The sequence below is a fragment of the Camellia sinensis genome, chromosome 2 (genome assembly GCF_055761805.1).
Source record: "Camellia sinensis isolate YWXY chromosome 2, ASM5576180v1, whole genome shotgun sequence".
In the NCBI taxonomy this organism is placed as follows: domain Eukaryota; kingdom Viridiplantae; phylum Streptophyta; class Magnoliopsida; order Ericales; family Theaceae; genus Camellia; species Camellia sinensis.
The window spans coordinates 145,294,975-145,299,893 of record NC_138962.1 but is presented as its reverse complement, the minus strand read 5'-3'; positions in this window follow the sequence as shown (position 1 = coordinate 145,299,893).

The window sequence follows — 4,919 nt, the reverse complement described above, 5'->3', positions numbered from 1 at the left end:
GCTAGTTGGGTCACAAACCTTCAGAGTGTGGACAAAAGTGTGGGCCATAGTCTCAGTCTGCTCGTTCTTAGGGCCTGCCTCAGAATAGATGTCATGACCCAAACCCGCCCCTAAAAGTTTAGGTGATAACTGGCCAGTAATCACTTGATTACCTATGGCTTCCTACAGATTACAAATGTATTAAATTACGGGGCCTAAGTGGAAGCAATTAACATAAGTATAATGTCCATTGAGCAATGCCTAAATGATAAAGTTATATCATACCTATATACATATTATGTTTCACAACCATAACTTATGTACAATAAAACCTTCATTATTTAATTACAAGTTCACAAAACCATCTTAACAAAAACAAACAAAAGGCATAACAAAGACTTAGCACCAACAGACAAACAAAATGCCATCAAGAGGCTTGACAAGACAGGTTCACAAAAGCAGATCTTGGGGCTGACCCTAAGGTTGATCTCCTTGCTGTTCACCTACATACATATAAAATAAAGAGTTAGCAAAGCTCAGTGAATAACAGTAAAGTAAATAGATATAAATCAATGGCTTTGTATTTAAAGAAAGCATGTTAACGTAATGCAACACTTTCAAGTTGTAACGCTAATGTCATTATCCATTTCATATTTACAAAATAGCCTCGGGCCCACATATAACAAAACGGCCTCAAGCCCAACATATAACAAAATGGCCTTTGGCCCAACATATAATAGAACAGCCTCGGGCCCACATATAACATATTTCAACTCAAATTCATGAAACTTTTTCATACTGAATTCAATACAATTGTCAAAACATATGCAATCATAAAATACTGAATAATTAGAATATATCTTACAATACTATTACTCACAGTGATTTTGGTTATACGATGATCCTTCTTGTAAGAAACCTACACAACATGGCACGCATACAAATTTGGTAAACAATTCGTTCAATTCTTATCCTTTTTCCTTTATTTGATCACTTTATTTCTCGTTAGGTTTCTATTTATCTTTAAATACTCCGAAGCATCTAAACATGGTCATAAACACGTTCAGAAGGTCGAGGAGGTTAACAGAAATTGATGGATTTCTCCCCTGTTTTTCGCACGTGTAGAAGCCCTCACCACACGTGCGAAAGGTTCCGCACGTGCATCCCGCACGTGCAATAAAAGCAGTAGCGAAGCTCTGGTTTGTTCTGTTTTCCGTACATGTGGAGTTCACAACCGCATGTGCTGTTCTAGGTTCATCTGTGTAGTCCGAAAAATTGATCCAACTTCAAACTTCCAAACTCATTTTCAAGCCTCAATTCATGTAAAAGCACTTCAAAAACATAATATATAAACTTAATTAAAGTGTATCTCAAACTCAATTGGATTAAAACTTGCTTAAGTTCCATAATCATATCCCTAGCTTCCATGAATTCATGAATTTCTTCATTCCCTTTCAAATCCAACTAGATAGTCATTTTGCATGTAACTCTTTGAGTTCAAATCATATAAAATCTAAGGATTAAGGCTCAACCTCTCACAATCAAACCCAAGTCAAAAAAATACAAAGAAATGGGCTCTTAAATTAAGCAAATCCAAATAATCCATTCAATTTCATGAATACAGTTCACTTAAGCTTATGAGTCAAAACCCTAACTCATTTGAGTGTGTAATCTCCATTTTAAGTCTTGATTTTAAACAATTGAAGAGTTATTCCAAGAGTTTTAGTTGAATTATACATACCTTGAGCTAGATTCTTGAATTCTCTACAAATTCCTCAAGTTCTCAAGCTTCTAGGTTGAATCCCTCTTCTTTCCCTTCTTTTCTTCCTTAGGTTTTCTCCAACAAGGTGTGTTGAGTATATGTTTTGACTTCCCAGCTTAATTAAAGCCTACTTCATCATATGTATATACATGGCTCCTCAAACTTGTTACTTAGCTTAATTAAATCAAGTTTAAAATTAACTAACTAAGTGTTTAATTTAATTATATCAAATTAGTTCGTTCAGAATCAAATTTTTACCAAACTGCACATGAGGCTCTAAAAATTATACTGATCATAAATATTTAATCAATTTTAGTTTCTGGCGCTCTAAGGCCTTCAATTTTCAATTCAAAGTTGTAATTTCAACAGCTCTTTCAACAGGTGTGAATTCAAAATCATATAACTCTCACAATTAAACATGTAATTTCACACCAAACATATAATCACATGTATAATTAAAGAATTAAAGCATGTTACAAAGTAAGGTTATCATAGTCTTCTTCACTTTAGGAAGTTTGGTCCTCCAAACTTGTGTTACCTTAAGTCGAAAACAAATTCGGATATCACTCTCTCATTTCCTCTTCTCTTTCCTACGTGGCTTCTTTTCCGTAATGTTCTTTCTACTCAACCTTCACCATTGGGATTGTCTTGTTTCTCAACTACTTTACTTGCCGATCAAGAATTTGAATTGGCTTTTCTTCATACACCATATCATCATCCAAGGCAATTTGATGATGGTCCATAACATGAAATGGATCCTGAAGGTAGCCTCACAACATCGACACATGAAATACATTATGTATTTGTTCCATACCAGGTGGTAAAGTAACACAATAGGCAATAGGACCCAATCTTTCCAAAATCTGAAATAGACCTAGGTATCGAGGTGCCAATTTTCCTTTTCTCCCAAATCTTGTTTGCCCTTTCATCGGAGTGACTTTGATAAAAACATGATCACCTACCTCATATTCTAGATCCCTTATTCTTTGGTCTGTGTAGCTCTTTTGTCGGCTTTGGGCGGTTTTCAATCTTTACTAAATGATCTTGATCTTCTCAGTGGTAATTTGGACAATTTCAGGCCCAAACAAGGCTCTATCACCAACTTCGGTCTAGCGAACTGGAGATCGACATTTTCTTCATACAAAGCTTCACATGGTGCAATTCCTATACTTGAGTGAAAACTATTGTTATACACAAATTTCACCAAAGGTAAGTAAGTTTCCCAACTTCCTTGAAAGTCCAAAACACACATTCGAAGCATGTCTTCCAACATTTGTATTGTTTTTTCTGATTGGCCATCAGTTTGTGGGTGAAACACTGTACTGAACATCAATTTTGTTCCCATCACATCCTGTAAACTTTTCCAAAATCTTGACACAAATTTAGGATCTCTATCGGATACAATCGAAACTAGAACACCATGTAATCGGATAATCTCACTTATATACACAGAGCAAGTTTATCCACATTATACAGAGATTTCAAGGCAAAAAGTGAGCAGATTTAGTTAGTTTATCCACAATAACCCATATAGAATTCATACCTTGAGGTGTTCGGGCTAATCCAACAACAAAATCCATGGTTAGGTCCTCCCACTTCCATTTCGGAAATGGGAGAGGCTAAAGTAAGCCCGCCGGTCATTAGTACTCTGCTTTTACTTGCTGACATTGTAGACATTTAGAAACAAACTCTGCAATCTCTCTCTTCATGTTAGGCCACCAGAAGGCTTGCTTAAGATCTTGGTACATTTTGTGTTTCTGGGATGCATTGCAAATTTAGACTTATGCGCTTTCTCCATAACTCTTCTTTTAATTTCTAGAACATGTGGAACACACAATCTTTCTTTAAACTTCAACACTTGATTTTCAAAAGTGAATCCCGATTTTGGCTTTGTGTCTAGTTCATCGCATATCTTCTTAAGAAACTCATCCTCTATTTGCCTTTGTTTAATTTCTTCAATGATAGCCGACTGTGCTGAAATTGTGGCTAACACTCTGCCTTGTTTACGTAATTCAATTTCTATCTCCATTCTTTCTAATTCACATAGCAACTCTTTTTGCCCCGTAAGCAAACATGCTAGATTTCCCATTGACTTTCTACTAAGAGAGTCTGCTGCAGTGTTGACTTTGCCGAGATGGTAGTGAATTTGCAAGTCATAATCTTTGATAAGTTCTAACCACCGTCTTTGTCACATATTTAGCTCCTTTTGAGTAAAGAAATACTTTAAACTTTTGTGGTTGGTGTAGACTTCACATGTTGCACCATACAGATAATGTTGCTATATCTTCAACACAAAAACCACTACAACTAATTCCAAGTCATGTATTGGGTAATTCCTTTCATGAGGCTTCACTTGGCGAGAAGCATAAGCAATCACCCGTCCATTCTGCATAAGTACACACCCCAATCCTTTATAAGAAGCGTCACTATAAATAACAAACCCTTCTGTACCTGACAGTAGGTGTGATACCCCTGTTCTGTAATATGTTAATTGGTCCTTAATATGAGTATGATTATGTGTTTAATATGATTTTGTTTGTCATTATGTGAAAATATGTGGTTTTGAATTTCTATCTGTTCACCGTAGGAATATCTGTTTGATCATCTGCTTTGGAAAATTTAAATTGAAGGCCTTATCGGCCACTGAACCCGAAATTGATTACGCCATTGTGATTAGCATGATTTTTAGAGCCTACGGTGAAATTTAATTAGAAATTGATTTGGATCAAATTAATTAGATTAAATTAATGTATTAAGTGCCCAATTGTTTTATAATAAAATAATGTGTTGAGTGGGGCCCTTAATACACTCTCCTTTACTTCTTTTGAACTCAAAAATCTGAGTTATACAATTGTGAGAAAGAGAGAGGGCCAGCCATAGAGAGAGAGAGAGAGAGGGAGAGAGAATTGTGTAATTTTTTACTCAAGCTTGGGGATTTGAAGATTTAACTCAAGAATTGACTAGAGCTTGGGTGTTTGAAGCTACTAGGTGAGTGAATTTGTGAATATTAGTTGTAATTTTGTGAATTCAAGTTTGATTGATGGTCTAGAACTTGGATTAGTTTGATTATAAGGAAATTGAGTTGATTTTGTTGTATTTAAAGGTCAATATGAGCATGCATGTGCATGATTGCTATAGTTTTGCATATTCATGCAAGAGCCATGTTGAACAAGAGGAA